The 21,180-nt window shown below is 33.6% G+C and overlaps 1 long non-coding RNA gene across 1 annotated transcript; it reads left to right on the top strand.

Annotated features, from left to right (window-relative positions):
- The first annotated feature begins 1,349 nt into the window (after positions 1-1,349).
- LOC117204139 lies at positions 1,350-2,583 on the top strand. The gene is made up of 3 exons (XR_004487024.1): positions 1,350-1,803; positions 1,931-2,129; positions 2,209-2,583. It is a non-coding gene; the product is annotated as an uncharacterized LOC117204139 (long non-coding RNA).
- Positions 2,584-21,180: the final 18,597 nt, after the last annotated feature.

Below are 21,180 nucleotides of genomic sequence, written 5' to 3'. Positions count from 1 at the left end.
TACTGGAACTTTCACAATTTTTAAACTGTTATGTAGTATTATTTGATGCTATATAATATATGAATAAGAGGTATAGTTACATTTTCTTTTGTACGAAATAATTACAACGGATGATACATAATTCCTGTATGACATGTTCTTGTCACATTTTTCAAATTCTTTTCATATTAATTTTAGTAAATGGTATATATACGAGGTACAGTAAATGTCGGTAAGAAAAATTCTTTGCATCATTACATACGCCTTTTGAAATAGCGTAATTTTGTTCTCTGTGAGAAGTTTTTCCATATGAAATAAATAAATAAAGCAATATAAATGAATCAAATATTTCGATATCCTGTTCCCGCGCGTCTTCTCATGTTTACGCGCGTTCCCACCAGTTTCGATCATTCAGATAAGTGAACGAGATTTTATTGATATCTTCTTGTTAACTTCGATCGCTTACATTTTAAACTTTATCTGTTTGCTGTGTGGAACTGATTCTTCTACGTTACATCTTAATCCGAACATAGATCGATTGCGATAAACTATATCCTTAATAAATGAAATCGTGTACTTTAGAATACTCGTGATTCTACACTTTGCCGTCTCGGCTGCGCTGTAGTCTTTCTCTGTGCTGAATCGATAACATCGCATGCGATACGAAATTGATATGGGGGTTAACTGAGCTCCAAAACGTGGGATACGAAAAAGAATTAAATATCATATCTATGTAGCATTCTCGTCTTCATAGTGGCAGCACTGGCAACAGAAGTTGCTTGCAAGGAGGACAGTTTACGGAGATAGCACGTTATAGGACGCATGCTTACGGCAGTAAGAATTGGAATTGTAAACATGATTTGTTTTGTAGCAGAAATGATATCAACGGTGAGTATTCATTAATACATTTTCTTTCTTTCGATTCAAATAGATTAAAGATTACCCCTATCACATATATTGCATTGATTCAACTAAAATTATGTGAAATTATAAATAATTTTGATATTATTCTTTTAAACGATACAGTGATTAACATAATATAATTGTTATGCTATAGGAAATTGACAGTGAGTCATGTATGAACCACATAGATTCAACTGTGAGTGACATAATGTACAATCATGCATATAAATTGTTTGGACTCTACGTTGGTGCAGAAAATTTATTTAAAGGGCAACAAGGTGCTGTAAAAAAATATACTTTCTGGATATGTTGAGAAAGCTCGTATAAGCGAGTTCCAATGTAAAAATTAAAGAAGTATGTTTGTCAGTTATGATATGTAATATAGTAATAAGAGCATATAGGAAATCTTAAAAGTAGTCATGCACTGCGATGCGATTATAGGTTTGTCTAAATGTATTTTATAGGGAATGAAACAAACTAAGGATTGACAAAAGGAAATATCACAGAAATGATGATACTGCGTTACAGGATTTTTGGATTCATTGGGTACATATGTGAATAAAAAACCAATTGTCGAACCAACTGAAGAGGAAGCTGCAGAATTAGAAGTAATATTATGTAAAAGAAGCAGAAAAAGAAATCCACTTAAGACAACACTACATTACATACTACTCTCTTGTGATAACTTTTAAATATGAATATCATTTGAATAACAAGTAGAGATTATATAATGATAAAGATAGACATATCATTTTTCTATACACCAGAGTATGTTGAGGTAAATTTACCTCAACAGATGCTTCATATCAAAAGTACAAATTCATATTTGGGAGAAATATATAGAGGGTATTTCACAGATTAGGTGGTTCCTACATACTATGCATTTATTGCTTTCTAATAGCATAAACTGTAATGGTGAAGGTACGTATGTATATTTAAATTCTTTTAATATATAATAAATTCAAATAATAAGTATCATACCTTATTGTTTGCAGAATTTTATAAATGTCAGTTTTCATAGATACTAAATTACTTATACCTTTTACAGGGGGATATCCGTCCGGGTAAAATAACATACCAGCAGTTCCACCTTCTTCTAATCAAAAGTGGCTAGCATGCCAATATATAAATAATAAAATTGTTATATTTTCTCCATTGAGCAGATTCAAAATGAATTGTAAGAAGATATTTACGGGCCATGTGGCTCCTGCTTATGCGTGCAGTTTGGATGTTTCTCCTGACATGAGGTAGAAAAATTTTCACTAATTTTTATAAAGTTGCGTCTAGCATAGCATGACTTGGTATCTTTATACAAATTTTCTTTAGGTATGGGCCTGGAAAACAACAAAATCGTGTGAAAATGAAAAGCACATATTGGTGTCTGTACTAACATGTTATATATCCTTGTGAAGCTTAAAAAATAGTAACATCCGAATGGGACAGACACGTAAAATGTTGAAATTAAGCATATACAAAAACTAAGTATTTAATCGACGGAGGTTTTAGTACTCCTTTGATGTAATACATATTATACATATTGCTTTTATGAATGTTCAATTGTATTTTTGTAACACATTAAATGCAAAGATAGGAGGGCTATATAGAATAGATCTAAGCTTCTTTTTGAGCAAACATTCTCTTTTTACCATCTTGTAAATTTGTATACGAAGAATTTGACAATAAAGTAATATTTTCATAAAATCAGTACATATTTAATTCAATCCATCTCTTATTAATATTTAAGTACAAATAATTCGTATAAATTCATTACTAAATAAAATATAAAATATAAATTGAAATGAAATAATAATTTCGTATATAGAACGCATACGAAGTATATTGAATAATACGAGTAGGTAGATTTCATTTACCTGGTTTAAAATTCTATGCAATGTTAGAGACAAAATTTGAAAACATATATTACGTACGATCACATAAATCTATATTCATGGGTAAGCAATTTTTTAATCAGCGTTGATTCTCCTTTCACGCGGTATGTAGTATGCAATATTCCGTTTATAGCACGTCGTAAAGTACACTTTGCGTGTAAGTACCTCTGAATTCTGAAGTCGATGTGTTCAAAAAAATAAATATTTTCGAAAAAGGTTGTTAGTTGAAGTATTTTTACATAGAAGTCGGCGTTTTTTATGCAAATTAACAGACTGCAGGTTCACAGTTACGAAAGCTTTTTTGTAATTTTAATACTTTGTTCAGTGGAATCATTTAATTTGACGCTGCATAAATAACGTCGCCGATGCTAAATGCAAACGCAGCTTTCGGAAGTTTGGCTCTTGAATTACTTTTCATTCCGCTTTTGCTCCTCTTGCACTTTGAATGAGGTTCAATGGTACGCTAGGGGGCGAGCAATCCCTGGCCAGTTAATCCAGAAAATTCCACCCGTTATAGTAGAAATCACAAGGATGTCTGCGATTGCGTCAAATCCCTTCGTTTTTCCAATATTTTCCATAATTTTACAATTTTTTACTGCTTGTGTGTAAAGACTTCTTTTTTAAATAAAAATTTTTATAACAATAATAATTCCTAAGTATACAACTAAAAATCGATATTATTATAAAATTGAATTTTATTTTTCATGTTTACATAAGCTTTTCCTATAAGAGCTTGTAAAGAAACGTTACAATTTGTTCAAATTTTGAAACTTTCACGGTATATCATTTTTACATGATTACTCATCAAAAATGTCATTGTGCACTTTTCGATCGTTATTTTATTTCTCTTTTGTAATAATTTTATTTTAATCGAGAAACGTTATTTACCTAAAATTCTGAACTAATCCATATGAAATAAAGGAGAAGTTATTTCTTAAAAAGTTTGATATTTAATCTAATATTGTGCTAAAATAAGTGGTCTCTCAGCGTTTATAAACACAATATAAATCCGCTGCACACTGCACCGAAACAGATTAAATGTTTTCGGATCCTCGAGATTAAAAGTAATTTTTGCAAAAAGCTAATAAAGTACCACACCAGTTTTCGGAATAATTTCGACATGTTCTTTGCGTTCTTTGGTTTTCGCGTGACAGTTCGTTTCCTTTTTACTATGGTGCTTCGAAATGAAAATTAAAAACACGAACAATTAATTCATAAAATTGTACGGAAGTTGAATACACGGTCGTGATACACTGTTTCGTAAAAGTTTTGCATTCGAAAAAAGCTAATCATGCGCCAGTGAAAAGTAACATATTGTTCTCTACAAAAATAAATTCATTGATATGAGAAACGTCGGCGAGTTACATGAGAATTGTAAACAAACGTCATGAAATTTCAAAATGTCACGATCGATCCGTCAAGAAAACAAAGATTCGAAAACGCGGTTCGGAATAAAATTGTCGTGTAATTAATACGGAAAATTTTGTCGACGATACGATTGTGCATGTCACATTTTCAAAGGGCTCGACTGTTTCAAAGCTTTCGACTTACGCAACGTCGACGTAATATATTTTCGAATAAAGCTCGGCTGCGCGTGCATCTGCGAGCGCAGACGTTCTACAAATACACACGGTGCTCCATCGAATCAAACGACGGAGAAAGCTAATTAAAGGTTCATATTTTTAAACGTCGATATTTCAACGAACTCGCTGGGAAGGGAGTGTTGAATTTCGACATGCATTTTATATGTACGTTTTGGAGAAAAAATCTCAAATATTTTCATGGAAGCGATATCCTCAATAAAGCTGAAAAATTAGTTTATTATTATTCAGATCAAATAAATTTGAAGAAAGGTATGTAATTATTTTCATATCTATGTACATTTCTTTAAAAAAACAGTTAAAAGTTAACCGTGAAAATTTACAAAGTAAAAATGCATTTAAAAGACAATTATAAAATGTTATTGTCATAACGAAAAAGTAATATTATGATATTATTTGTGCTAAATATAATGAAAAGAATCTGAAGAAATAAAACAAATGTTTTATCGTTCCTTTGAAAATTAAATTTATCACATTAAATTTATTATACAATATTAGGCAAGTTAATCAAGTTCGTATATGTTTTCCAAGAGTGTATATAAATAAAGGTATAATCCAGTATCATGCCTTTTTGCTACCATTGCATTGTATTAGTTATTAATTAATACCGACACAAAAATCATGTTATTTTGTCAAAATCTTATTCTTTCATATAAATAAACAAATAAATAAAAACAAATCGCACACAACATAGGCAACATTTTTATTTTAGAAAACTAATGGTATGTACAAAAATTATGAAATTCCTGAGATTGGATTTATTTATAATTGCTAAAGAAAAAAGAGGAATTCTATCGAACTGGCGCATAAGCACTTTTAGACATTGCGTAAAGTGAACTCAACTTTTAGGGGCAGTTCGTCTTCGGGTTGCGGCAAACCGTTTCCTTATCCGTACTTTTAGCTTATGTTGCTTGAATGGACGAAACGATAGAGTAGACTGAGCAGCTCCCTGCTTTTGATTTGGAGAATTCCGCTTGAAAGCATTGAAATCGCAATCGAGCAGACATGAAAGAAAATACATTCTTTGACGTTTGCATACCGACAGTAAATTTAATATTCTTTCCTTTTAAGTCACTAAACACCGATTATAATTCGGTATTTAATAAAAACAGGCAACTAATGAAAGCATCAAAGTTGCCTGATTAATTCCCAGATTTCAAATTGTAGTTACAAAGCAAGAAACTGCAATCCCTTTTATAATCCCTTTCTCTTACAAACAAACCTCTGCCCATACGGAATCTTTTTCAATTCAAAATTTGTAATCCCGTTGCACTCTTCGAAGTTTTATGTCTCAACATCACTTTTGCTTCGACGATCAAAAGAACATTTAATATTTAAAAACAAATTTGCGTATCAGACCATTCTCCTCGCATTTAAGAAATTTGTTAACAATGAGAAAAACACGTTTCGATCCAAAAACGCAGCACGGTTAATAACGATAAGCGATAGACGGAATTTTTGCTGAAATACGAAAGAAAAATACAGCATCAGATGGTACGGGTAATGAACCTCCTGTCGTATGGAGTGCACTCGATAAGCTGTTCACTGGCGGAAGCTGCGCCACGCTGGATCGCTTAACCGCTAGTCCGTCCGGCAGCGGATCATGCCGATATGATTACCGAATTATGCGAAGCTCGTTGCGCGCGACCGCGTTTGTCGAGCCACGGGGTACATAACCAATATTTAACGCCTATTAGTGCCAAAGAGAATTTATCTTACGGCGCCACGGGGGTCACACTTGAACGAAGGGGTACGAGGCCAGACTACGCCTGCTACCGGTCGAACAGAGGGTGCACACGAGGGTGAACTGGCGTGAGGGGTGTAACGCGTGCAAGCCGGTAGTCGCAGAAATTACGCGACAGCGTATCTGCTATTGATTTACTGGTAGCAGGTGCATACAGACCGAGTGAATCCTCGTTGGCCATATTATCAGGATAGATAGGTCGCTCATCAACTATATCTTTACAGTTATCGCACGTCTGCCACTAGTTGTCCAAGGATTTAATCCGTTAAACGGGAAAAAGTCTCGCGAGAAAGTTTCCGTTAATCTGGTTGGGAAGGTTAATGGACGTGGTGAAAGAGAATTTGAAGAAACGACCATCGGGTCTCCGGGTATGGCGGGTCAAAGTGATTTTGGTGTTTGTAACTTTACTACTTTGTACTTAATTAAGAATGAAGTTGCCGGCTTGAATGGCGTGTAAAATTTTACGATTCTGTGTGTGGGGATTTAGGTGAATAATTTTATGTTCTGCGGCGTGGAGGTATGTGATATAAATAAAGATAGGATATAAATAAAATGTGAGTGATTGATAACGATCAAGTGATTTTATATAGAAATATAGCAAGTATAAAGAAAATGTATAACTTTCAAATTAAACAGAGGAGGCCGTGAAGTAAATTTTACATTTAAGACTACATTTACAGATTTATTTGATCCGATAAAATTTATGTAACATTTATAGCAAAAGAAACCATTAATAATATATAAATCTATAACAAGTTTATGCTTTAATACAAATTATAGTTATATTATATATTATATTAATACAAATTTACGTATGCATACTATGTCAATAAAATTATTACATTTCTTATCACAATTTAAAAACTAAAACATTATAATGTTAAACACATAAAATTTAATTGGCAGAAAAATATAATAATATACACATAAGGACCCGTTATGTGCTTGATATTATTGAAATTAGAACTTCACTTATCACAAAAGGGTGCTCACATTTAATATTGCGAATAATCAAACATTAATTATCATTGGCTTCAGTTGTCATGACTGGCTTTACCAGTTGCATCAGGTTCACTAACATGATACAACAATCATCATAATTGCGATCATTGTTCTCAAGTGACACAATTTGTCTTCCCTGTCTAAACGTTGTCATTGCTTTACAATAACCAATTCACCAACGCCGACACATTGTCGAGTTGTAACCGAAACGGAACACAACTGAAGATCGTCATAAATCATGTTACGCATCGCGGATTGTGACAAATGTTGAATGAATCATAATTGTCTAGTTTGATATGCTGGTTACCAAGGAGGGAGAACTATCGAAAATAGATGATCGAACTTTAATTGATAATTTGATTGTAGACCAATCATTTAAAACAGAAAAAACTAACAATATTATATTAATAATTAAATTCGTTATAACTTTCCTTCCAATTGTGAGAAATATTTAACATCACATTAACAATAGGCCACATAATTGTTCAATGCAAGAAATATTCTCTATATTTGTAGATAATATTTATATGTAATGCATATAATATGATATTAATAATATTTAATATTTGTAGATGTACAAATAATATTTATAGGTAATAATTCAACATTAAATACATAATAAGCGAGTATGACAATAAATATACGCAACAATTTATACATGTAAAATAATTCATTTAACTTCAAAAACATTTCAATAGATGTTAAATATTAAATTTCATATTTTGCGTAAATTTCTTCTAATTACGGTAATTATTTTTTTGAATTATTATACATATTTGTGCCAAATATATTCGTTACATATCTGCTGAAATAAATCTCCGATTTATCGTAAAAGATATTAATCTATAACGCCGAATCGTTAAAACTTATAATCGAATAAATTTGTTACACCTGAACCGTGCCTTTTTATATTACAGCGTCGTTAACAAATCGCCGGCTGAAATTGAACTTTTAATTATATTCCGATGATTGGAGCGTGCAAATAGCCGACTGATTTCTTTTATTCGTCCTCACTTACTGTCTGACTGGCCGGCGAATATTAATAACACTGGATTCATGGATCGCTCAAACCGCAGAAATTTCAGACGGCGAGACATCATCCCGTGAAATATAATCTTTAACGGTTCTAATTAATTTCTCTTGCCCGCGAGCTCATACTACCCTCGTTTTCCACCTTATTTTCTTTTGCCACAGCAATTATACAAACTTTGGATTTCCATTGGAACGACGTTTCGCTTCATCCCCTACCCACCCGATTTGGCAACAATCGCAAGGTAAGCGGATTATTTAAGGACTTTCCGTAGTGCATACCATGCTGGAAACCTTCGCAGTCACTATTCACCAATGCGTCCACGCCGATTCTGGTTTTCTACGAGAAAAGGCAGTCGCACACGGAACCCAGTACTTTTAGTGAACTTCCAGATAAATCACATTTCGCCGAATCGGGAGGAAGAGCAAAATAAAACGCCGTTTTTATCGGCATTTTAATTGCGCACTGGCGTCGTTGTTACGTAGCTTAAATTGCTTAAGATCTGTGATTAGTCACCGGTGACTTTTCCTTCTTTCCCTCTCTTACGCGACTTATTTCATGACCTGTAATCTATGCTTATCATGTTTACATTTGTGTTATAATAAAGAGAAACACTGTATAAATAACAATAAGCAATTATTCATGTTAATTACATAAAGATATTATACATATATTTATAGTTTTACTATTTCTTATTTGCTTTTAGACTTTTTCACGTACTTGTATTATGTGAGTATTATTATTATGAGCGTGCTTTTTTAAATTAATGGCTATTAAAGGTTCATGTGCTTAAATCTGCGAGTATCCATCGATATGCATACAGTTAATAAATTATTGATAACAAAATTTTATGGTATTGTTTTCTTATAAAAGAAAGAGATTATGTAGTAAAAAGAAATATACTAAATTTAATTAAAGTATGTCTATGTCTAAAATATATAAAATTCAAGGAAAATATAAGATGATTTTTTATAACCGAATACAGATAATAAATATGAATATGGTTGCAACAATGAACCTAAAAAGATCCATAAAAAAAATAATATGGTAATGGCGTAGTATAGCAATAGCGTAAAGATAATACTCATATTCCCGTGTGCATTCGCGTACTCGCGTTTAGGAAGCTTGAGAATAACCGTGTCTCACCCTCGTCTGACCGTTTGTTATCGCTTTTCGGTTCGATAGGAACGCACCAGAGGCATTTACTTTATCGAGATCACCCTACGGTTATCCTATTCTTGCGCGGCAAGATCTGCGTATCCATTCATTCGCAGTTCTGTTTATCTTCTGACTTTATCTTCGTTCTATCTCGCATAATGGCAATGGTTTACCCTATATCTAAACACTGGTTTTTCTATAGCGTTGGATGAGACGAACAGTACTCGTAAAAAGAGGATAATTAGTAAATAAAGCAAAGCAACGAAGATGCAACGAATCGATCAACAAAAGTTATGAAGATAGAGTGACACTAAAGACAAGTAATTGGCCTATCGAGTGAAAAGTTCGCCTGGAAAGGCAATAGCGGCACGAGAAATGCTTAAAAACGGTAGCACGAATAATGTAGCAGCTCTTTCTCCATTGCGAATTTCCTAGGCATTTCTTTTTCGTCCCTCCCTTGAGAACCTGGTTGATAACGTAACGAAGAAGGAAGCGTCAGCGCCACGGCATACGTCGTCTGGAGTGGAAAAACTGATTTATTGCTTCGTAGCGTCGCAACGCCTCCCAGCACAGGAAAGAAGTAAAATAACTCGACTTCCGCGACGCACGTGAAAATTCGGCGACAGTGTCTCGCTTGGATTCACAGGGTGACTTTCTTTTTCTAAAATGCCGCTCGTACACGGGAGAAAAATTGCAAGATTTGCCATTCCGAGGCTGTATTAACGTACGACGATTGAATTTCTATAATTCGGCTTCTTACAGAGGACGTCTCAATTTTATTTCGCCAGGAAACCATTCAATTTTCGAGCTTACTCGTTTGAAACGCCATAAGTAATACGATGGTGTTAGATTGTTTCACAGCTTTGACGTAAAGTTTCATGTAAGCAATTTTGCCCGCGTTTCCCTTTTTGCTGCGTTTACCCGTCCTGGTTTAACAGTGCAACGCAGAATGGCTTTGCAATTTTTATATACATAACTGAAGTTCTAAGCGTACAATAAGTAATGTTTTGCTCACTTTGGGCGAATAGAAAACGACTCTGAAAAGCGTTTTTTGGAAATAAAAAAGCGCATACGGCTTGAAAAAATACGTAGGAATTCGCATCGAATTTAAATAAATATTCGTGTATTATTTTAAACTTATAGTATAAATAAAAAAATTGATAGAACGACATAAAAGCGATATACCTATTTTATTAGTACGTACTGCTATGAAAAGATAAGAATGATATTAAATGTAAGTTGCAATGAAATTCTATAAAGCATTTTTACCTTGTCATCACGGCTTTGTTAAGAAGTTTCATTACAATTCCGTAGTGTATCATTCTCTTGTACAAATTCTGTACAATGCAAACGCTCATTAAAGCCAGTACTTCTTGTAGCAGAAAATTGAAACTTGTCCTCCTATTTTATAGTCTATACGACATTCTATGTAAAGGCACTGTACCTTTTAATTTATGGCTAACTTCACAAAAGCTTTATGAAAAATTTGAGACAGTTAATTGAGGGAATATTAAAACGCCATATAGATGTATAATATAATTTTAATGCTGGAAATGTTTAATCTTTAAACCTGCACGTAAAATGTACATATTATACATCATATACAATATATATATTGTTTATAATGTATAATATATATGCATATAAACATATGTGTAAATATGCATAATATATGAATGTGTAAATATGAATACGTGAAAGCTGTTCACGAGATCCTAAGTTTAATTATGCTCCAAAGAAATTCGCTTTAATTAAAAAGTGCACGGCAAAATGTACACAGGTGTCTGCTTTCCTACGTGTCGTGTTCTGTTAAACACGCTTTAATTATGCTTTAAATGCAAAGAAAGAACACGTCGCACATTAACAACAGCGATGCCTAGACGTATTTTAACTTTATAAGGAATAAATACTTTAGCAGCTTTCGCCTTTAGAATGTTTATGTTATAACGACATAAAAATATCAGTAAGCTGAGATTTCGGATTACGAAGTTGAAAATTAATAAACTTACACTGTATAATTAGTATTCACTCGTTATGATCTTATTAAAGTACCTTATCGTCTAAATGAATGGACAAAAATGAAATTTTTAACAATTGAGAAACTTTCTGGAATAAAGATTCCATAAAATAATGTCGTGAATGGGATAAGTTATATTGGAAGTTCTAGTCCTTGTTCTTTAATACTCACTATGTTTCGACCGATAATTATAATGGTTCTTCAAGAATTTTGTTCTTTTTATGTCTATAAAATAAATAAGTATCTCATAAGAGATAAGTATAAAAGATAATTCAAATTTTTGACTGAGAAATACAGATTCCTACAGATACCATACCTACAAATATTCTTTTTGGTAATTTTTTCGATTAATATTCTTTTATTAAAACACATAATCTTTACTTTTAATATCGGAAACTTTTTGCTTTTATCCCACTTCGGTTTGCTTTAGTTCATGAGAAAATAATATCAAGAGGCCATAAATCTACTTGGTTAGCGATGAAACGTGCCCTAAAGCCCTTCAAATTTAAATGTTAAGTATAATGGGCATGTCTCCGTCGCTTTAATCCAAGCCCTATATGAGAATCTTCCATTTACCGAGTTTTATTTCGCCCTCGAATCTCGAATATTAAATATTCTATTTATCATAGCATTTCTGTAAAAAGTAACGTAATTTCACATCACACAAAGAATTTTATTTTACTTTGTTAGGACGTTTATTTAAATAAATAAACGTTTACTCATTTAAAGTCTTTCTTAAGTAACAAGGGAGAAACGATTGTAAATACGATACTAGTTCTAACTGATTTTTAGAATTTCTAGAAACTTTTAAATCAACAACTTCTTTCTTTCAAGAAAATATTATTGTGACAATTCGGCACAAATTTTCACATAAGTATTGTTATGTATTATTATTTACTATTTCTCGAATAACCTAGAATATGTATGAGACGAATATGAGAAAACTGATACAAAAGTATATTTGTCAATTACTGAGAATTACTCGAATATTTATATCAAAAATCATCGTGTAATCTGTTTTATAACCAATATTTAAATAAATGTAATATAATTTAAAGAAATAAAAAAATATATTAAATAAATGTTTAAATCATTCGCGTTAATTTATACATAAAGGAGAAATTTAAATTTTAAAGCACAGAAGCTAATCCGATTTAATGTTTCCAATCGATTAAAAGATTAAAAAAAGTACTTCTTATCCAATATACAATCATTTAAAACTTTTGATGTGAAGGTTTCGTAAAAAAGGAAGGAAAATTATTTCTTATCAATTTCATTAAATCTTTATGAAATGATACATCTTGCATTTTTAGGAACTCGTTTTTCAATTGTTATCGTAGACGCGTGTACCTGTCATTGGGAACATATTTTACAATACTTATCAAACGTGCTTAACTGTTTTATCAAGAGTGCCGAAGGTATGAACAGGTTGGCACTTCTGGCCGGAATCAACGTTCCCAATTCGTGTTATTGATTTATACCGAACTATCTCGTTTTCCCATGCAGCTCGTCCGCCCCTCAATATCTCGCTGCTTCTGAACGTTTGGGGACAAGATATGTCGGCAAAAGTATACTACCCTAATGCATGAACTCTAACCCCTGCGATCTTGCTCATACCACCGGAACATTCGTCTTGTCAAACGAACGGAAGTACACGATTTTTCTCGTGGCGGAAGTACACTCAGATGGTGGCGTATGGATGAGTTAGGTAATCTTTTGCGCTTAATAAGTCGATCAGCTTGAAGGGTGATGTGAATTTTGCGCTTCGAGATCTTGGTGTACTTACAAAAAGATAAGAAAAACTTTGAAAATATCTTCCATCGAAGTTTGAGCTCGAGAGATAAATGAGAAACAGTTTTAAAGTGGAAACATTTGGAAACTGATATCTTTTACATTCGTCTTAAAAAATAAAATAATGATGCGTTCGTACACCAATTATTTGTAGAGTTGTATTTAATCTAATATTTTATTATTTCATTGTGGCGATCATTTATTGAAATGAAAATGTAGAAATAGTTTGTGTAAAAGCAGATGGTACAAGGGATAAAAAGTCTACTTTTATTATGATTTTTAAATACGAATTCTGCTGGTAGTATAAAGTAAATATATTTTTTCTCGATATTATAGAATTTTTATAATGCGTATTATATATATATCGGTATTTATTATACAACGTATTATTAATTATATATCGGTAATTTTATGAATTTAATGACGATTAGAGAAATATATTTTCTTAGAACAGTAAAGCAATTTTAAACTGTTGTAACATTGCGTATAGTAACTTTAACAGCGAATTCAGACAAATAGAATGTTCAGAAAGTATGTCAGTTGAACTGAGACAGCTGTGAAGAAAAATGAAGCGTTTTCTGTACACGACATTACGTTTTAATCTTACTGATATCTTTTCTCTAAATTCCACTTTCTTTCTGAAAAAGTTGGGATGAAGTAGAATTTTTCAGTCATGTTATCATAAAATAGGACATGACAAAATGTTCCTCATTTCTAAGAGAGAAATTTATCAAATATGCTGCGCCAGACATCCAACATAAAGAAAAATCTAATTGATCAATATTTTATTGTGAAACTATGATTTATTATTCTTATAGCACGTTCTTTCAAATATTCATCCGTAATATATTTTCATCTATTACATTATTATATTTGTTACAACAAGATTGGCTTACGGAAGAGGCACAGAAAGAAAAGGAAACGGAAAAACCAGAAGTGATGAACAAGAAACCTTTAAGAGATAAGTAATACGAAGAAACGATCGTTTTGAAAAATAGAATTATATATAATTAACAGATTATATTGTAGAACAATAAACAGATATATAATAATTTATATATGCACATAATAATATAATGTCTCGGAAGAAATGCGTATTACCAACGTTGTAAACAATTTCTAATAGATGCCTGAAAACCAATTTTCTACGTTCACGAGATCGCCTAATATAGCACGTAATGCTTCCTAACTCGTACTTACTTAATTAACAGTGTAACATTATTAAACCATATGACAAGAACTTATATATTCAAATGAAATGGCGTAATCCGTGGCATAACGAACTAACAATTTTGTCGTCCAGTAATTCACTGGTGCAAAATAATGCAGTTTAGCTTTAATTATCGTAATCCCAGGGTGAAACGAAGCATCAAATACGTGGATGGCTGACGTCGCCGCAGCGAATATTTCAACATCGGATTCGCGCGAAAATGCCGAACGCTCTTCGCTCCTAACTCGAGGCTTCGAGTGTTATTGGTGAAACGTCAAGCGCAGGGAAGAGGAAAACGTTTGCTCGGGGCCCTGTAATTAGGATGGTTTCGTGAAAAGCCTTTATGAAGAGCAGAAGGGATGGTTACACGTGGCCCCGTAACAAGACGTTCATTCATAACCCGTTTTTAGACGTAATGGGCTATTTAAGGCCACTTAAAGTCATTTACGATAAAAAAAAGGACGTCGCATCGTCGTTCGCGAGCTTCAGCTACCTTTCAACGTGCGCACGCTCACGCCAACCGACCGGGGACTTTGATGAGAAGAGACACGAACGAGAAGAAAGCGGAACGAGGCAATGCAAGAGCAAACGAAAAGAAAATGAAAAAAAAAAGAAAGAAGAAGGAGAAAGCGACTGGTGTCAAGAAACGGAGCTCTAGTGTGATTGTACGGGCGAGAGAAAGGGGCGCAACTAGACACATAACAGGGAGAAAACGGCGTTGTTGAGACAAAGAGCATATAGCCGAGAGCATGGTTCTTTATTTGACGCTTTTAGAAAAACGATGGGATTAAAGATCCGTGCCACTTGTTAAGAAAGGACGCTTTTAAGGGCTCGCGCCGTCGAGTTTGATCAAAAGCCAAGGGTCCATGTAAACTGTCCGACGAAACACGTGTCCCTTCCTTCCGTTTGTCCGGAGGGAGAGAGCTGAGCCGGCCTCTCTTGATTTTATCAATAGCGCGCAGTGAAGCATTGTCGAGAAATTCCTTTCGCGAACTGGTTGCGCTCGGATTTTGCATGAAATATCACTCGAGTTGAAGGTAATTACAACAAAAAGAAAAAGGAATAAACGGGGAAAAATGGGAAAAAGGAATAGTTGGTATTCGCGAGGCAATTGAAGGTTAATCGTTCGAATGGACGTCGAATGGATTGTCGACGTCGTCGACGATGTGAAATTAGCTGGACGCGAACGAATACGATTTTTTGAACGGGTAGCTTTCACGAAAATCCAATAACGAGAGCGGAAGCATGATTATCGGCTTAAATTAACACGTAGATAAGTTGCAGCGAAAGAAATTGACATTCTTAAGCGACCTCGATCTTTGGACAGATAGAAGAAGAAACGGAAGAAAATAAGATCCTTCGGTGGTATTCAAACAGTTGGAATATCCAATTAGGAGAAGCTTAAAAGATCTTTGATGCAGTTCGTCCTTGATACGTGAAAGGCGATTAGAGGTTTCCACGAAATAAATGGCAGAATAAGAATCTTTGCCTTGGCAGTTGGCACCACACAATTAAACGAGATGTTAAAAGAAAGAAAAAAAAAATAAACGGATTAAAAAGAACTTTTATCTCGGAAAGAATGATATTAGGAAAAATAGATCTTCGTGAAGGGAGAATGTTTACGTTTGTAATTGTAGTTATTCTATCCATTAATGAGATCGTCAAGGAAAGAGCTTAAATTTGTCTTTTATTACTCTTACTTCCACAGACGCCAATTTTTTTTACAGTAGAGGAACGATGGAACTAAGTTGGCGCTAGAACAAATTTACTATGTTTACTTTTAAGAAAATGGTCGAGCCAAAAAAAAGAAAATGTGAAACAATTAAAATGCCGAAAGAAAAAGTTTTACGATGAACAAATAGTTCTATCCTTTATTTTGAATGACTGCAATGAGTCAGACTTTTGCGAAATCATCTTTCGAAGCAGGTTAATTCGCTTGTCAAATTTGGATTACAATATTTCAATATTTCAAACAAAACTGTTAACCATGAAATCATTTTAATTCTAAAGGAAGAAAAAGAAAAAATTATGGGTACAATGCAGAAAAAGTTATGTATTGCATAATTAACTGAGCTGGTACAATTTTCTGAAGAAGCGACAATTCTACGTATCAACAACTTCTAAAATTTATATATTAAATATAACATATTACTAATCATAACTACTAAGTGTAATTATTGCAATAGAAATCAATGCTTAAAACATATCATACCGCTTAGAATATCAAAAACCATACATAGAAATATAGAAACCATGATAAATATTTCTTATACCGATATAACTTATACCGAAGGCCAATAACTATAATAAATATCGAAAACTAAAATAAAATACAAATAAAATCAAAACAAAATAAGAAGTAAAATAACAGTAATATCAACACTGAATATAAAAAAAGAATACCGATAAAGCTTGAGGAGCAGTATCGCATTTCACGTTTAATTAATTCCACTCAAAGGTAACGCACGACTTTTGAAATAGAATCTGAAACAGTTTCCGTGTGAGGAATTAGAAAAAGGGCACCCACGCCTCGATTAGGAGGAGCGTCAGCTGAAGGAGCGGTTTCCCATTCGTAATGGGTCTTTCCTAAACTGCGTGGCGTCAAGGCGCGCAAGTAAATTGTCCATTAAAGTACAGAAGTTGAGGGGAGGGGGTGGTTCAGGGACGCCGGCTGGCAAAGCAAAGCGAGTAAAGGCTTCACAGAATGGAAGGGCACAAGTTTTGGCTAATCAAGGGGAACGGCAGGTGATTACTAAATGGACGCGGAACTAATTTCACGAAGAAGGAGTAGCGCCATCGTCCGTGTTGAAGGAATGCACTTACACACCAGGTCTGATCCGATAACGAGTTTGATTATAGAAGTCTCTCAATTTCTTCGCAAGGTTGCGCCCTTGTTTAACTTTGTCTTTCGGTCGGCAAACAACCGAGAGCCAGCCAATTAATGAAAAACACCACTCCATCAGCTACTTTCACTCCCTTTCTCCTTCCACACGATTCCGCAGAACGTTCAAATCGGCCAATCGTGTGATTGATCGCTGTGAATACTGCACCCCTTTTGCTTCCCCCTCCCCCATAAGGTTCCTAATTAAATGAACATTTTTCTTAGGCACAGGGCGTAGAAAAATCATCAGATAAAGATAGACGGCCGCGTGGTTTCCTGTTATTTTTTGATTCAATTAGATTGAGTGTTTTTGTATATAATACAAAAAGTATATGTTAGTTATACACAGATATAAACTTTTCATGATTTTCTTTTCATACATATTTAATTATAAGTATATTATGAGTTTATTTTGTCGAAAATATAGTGAAAATATGAAAAACGTTGGAAAATCGCAGCGGGATCTACTGATGAAATAAGATTATAAACTAACTATATAATTACATTTTAGATAAAATATTTCTGACTCGATTCTTATTTTCTTTAGTCAAGCATCCGTCAGTGATATAACAGAGAATATATTACATTTTCTCCAATTATATTTCTCCATAAAATAATAAAATAAAATTGCCTTATAAAGTATCAGTTATCAGATATTAAAGCAAAAAAGAGCATATATATATATTATTAAAAAATATATATGTATAAAATTCTTTGCTTTAATATCTGATAGTCTACATATATACTTAGCTAATTAAATTGAAAAGTTTTGTAAGATTGCCCTAACTCTGTGAATCATCGATTCAATCGTATTCGCAAATGTCTCGCATAATCTGGCGTAGAAAGATACCGAAAGATTATTAATTAAATGATTCCCTGAAGAACGATGTCGTGCAAAACGAAGAACTGACCATGGGAAAGATATATCCGTAATAAGAATCCTGTGAACGTCGATTCCCAATTGAACCTCAGCCCTTGGGAAGAGAAGATAAGCCCATGGATGACCGGGACGTTTAGCAGAATTCGTTCGTGCCGATCGATGCTTTCCATCGCCGACGTTGCGGTGGGGTATAAACTCCTGCGACCCTCGCTACGTGACTCGAATTAACGATCACAATTAACGCAATAGGTACGTAGCCTGTTCCTATCCTGCGTTCGGCGTCCCATAGCATCACCTGCCGCAAATCACTCGGTCTGTCGTTGTTCGACTGTTATCGGGGCAAAAAGCGGAAGTATGTACTCACTCAACGCGCCGCGCCATTCGATGGTCACGCCGATTTTTCATAGACACGCCACGGTCTGCCGGCTAATCGAGATTGTCTCTGCAGTTCTGTCAATTTCCGCTTTACTCTTTGCTGAAAATAATTGCGCGTTGTATCACGTACAAACCTACCTTTTACACAAGATTTACACGAGTAAATATTTTTCCATTGGAATGATTCTTTAATAATTTCTGGAGAAAGCGAAGTTACGAAAGTGTCGGATTCGTACCAATAATATTCGGACTGTACAAAATTGGAGTACGTATGTATATGCACAAATATATTTATTTAAAAAATGGCACGATTCAAACAAATCCTTCAGGAAAAGCGAAAAGCTATTTGCAAGCTTGCTGAAAAAATTATTTACCGAATACGTAACGTTGGTAAAGAGAATGGACTCTAGTGATCAAACATTGTTTTTTTTCATTTTTCATTCTATCCTTCGAAATCTATCTTTGATGGTTTGGAGGTTCTTCTAACACGGCACTGAATTATGTTCAATCGTTTGCTATTTACATATTGGCAAACAATCATAATGTCTCACTGAGTGAGATATTTTCTCAGAGATGTTCCTTTAAGAACGTACGCGAGTTGCACAAATCGTTCTGTTTCACTTTAATAATTACAACAGCTGCACGGTCGCTTCTCGTTTGAAATTATACGCTCTCCCGATATTAGCGGCGACTCGGTATTACGTTGCATTAATGATAGCGTACGTGGAACGCTGCTGACCCTGCGTATCGACGCGTCGTTGGGACTAGAAATTAATTTGCAGCGATTTCGTCAGCGCGACACGTTCTCCATGCAGAGCTTTATCGTTTTCTGTTCATCCTGGTAACATCACACCGAACTCGTTTACACTCGATGCCTGGATCACTCGGCCGGGATAGACTTCCGTATTATCAAAATAACGCAATTATCTTGACATTATACGCGTACACGCGAAATGGATTTGCATTGTTCCCTCGCCGTGCCGGTGTATCGGCCAGCATTGCTATCCCAAAGTATTTATCTCTGTTATTATGCTATGGCGTTTGTATTAATTATCGGAAAAGGGGTGGATTCGCCTCGTCGGCAAAAATTCCCAATCGAAACGTAATAAACGTTGCTTGATAGAGTCGATTGATAAGTTATTTGTTTATCGGAGAGTTATTTTTAGCATAAAATAAGCGAGCAGTTTTATGGTTGGTTCATGTAAACGTGACAATAAAAAGTACGAAGTACGTGCATATACGTGACGTATTTCATACCGAAACGTAAAAAGGAACGTAAAACAAAAATGTAACATGAAGGATGGAGGATCTAAAAATCCTAAGAGATTCTAAGAGAGAAAGATCTAAAGAAGGAAACAGATCTAAGAGGAAACAAGTACAAATATTAATACAAATATTTTTGGATTATATTTATTTGTACCTCTGATATAAAATAGTACTCGCGTTTATATAAAAAATGGTGCAACTTGCGATATCCTGAAAAGTTCTAGTCAATATAGGTTTACTTTTCGCAATAAAGTAGCGAACCAAATGCAGCGAAGGTTATATCGTCAAACCCAAATATTCTCTTTTAAATTTATGAAATTCTAAAGTATATTTTTGTTGTTTTTACTTACTCCTATTAATGTTTGTAAAATGCTGATGTTAAAAATTTCACTGCACATAGATTTATCTTTTCGTAAAAGTCGTTTGTATAAAATCAAAGGTCCAAATTATCTTATCTACTTGTTGAAAATGACATTTAAGTTTGCAAACAATAAGTTTATTACATATTGCTGTGAAATATTTTATTTTATAACTATTTACGTATTTCAATGTCAGAAAAAAAAGTGTCTATTTTTATTGGTAATACATTGTGATTTTTCTCGAGGGAATTGCGTTTCATATACATTTAATTAGCAACGAAATGAGAATTATGGATTCCGACACATTTACTTGTGTAACATTTGTAACTGGTCCAATACTCAAGAGATCATTTGTTATTTGCGAAGTAACATTCGCTTATGACTTTATAATAAAGAATTCATAGCAAAATTTTATATGTATGTTATACTTTATAAACATTGTCCACACAACAGTTTTTCTTGTTTTCACTTGTAGTTTACGCTCCTGCAATTTATTGGAGAAATTAAGGACACATTATAGGTACATGTGTATAATAGTATAAATTATATAAAAAGCAGTAATAATTATGGGGCTCAGGACAATAATACTTAAATATGAAAATATTTAAATTTGACTAATGTTTTGCTTTAAACATCCATCATACTATATTGAACTTCTATGTATCAGCTTTAAACTCACATAAATCGTACGGCAGGATTTAGAAACTTATGTTTCTGATTATACTGCAATATTTTCAATCCTTTCATAAGCTTGTTACTACTCCAGGCTTTTGAATGTAAGCCATTTCCGATAAGTATTATAACTTGACGTTTCGCCAGGCTTCTTCAGAGGTCGAATAGTAACAATTGTATTGGCCCAATCCATGGAAGACTATTATTATTCTAATGTATAGACTCATTTCTATAAACAAAATTAATACAATTAAAAGGAAATTGTAGAGAATTTGACGAAAGGAACACAAAACAGTTGTTCCACTAAAGAATTCAAAATTTTTTGTTTTAAGACCGACAAAATGACGAGCTAAACTGCGTTTAAATATAATATTTTAAATAATAATTAAAAAATTTCCATAGAAATTTTTAAGAATATAATTA

Source organism: Bombus bifarius, unplaced genomic scaffold (assembly GCF_011952205.1).
Source record: "Bombus bifarius isolate JDL3187 unplaced genomic scaffold, Bbif_JDL3187 scf7180000007977, whole genome shotgun sequence".
NCBI lineage: Eukaryota > Metazoa > Arthropoda > Insecta > Hymenoptera > Apidae > Bombus > Bombus bifarius.
Note: the sequence above shows the minus strand (reverse complement) of the source record. Positions and strands in the feature narration are given on the sequence as shown.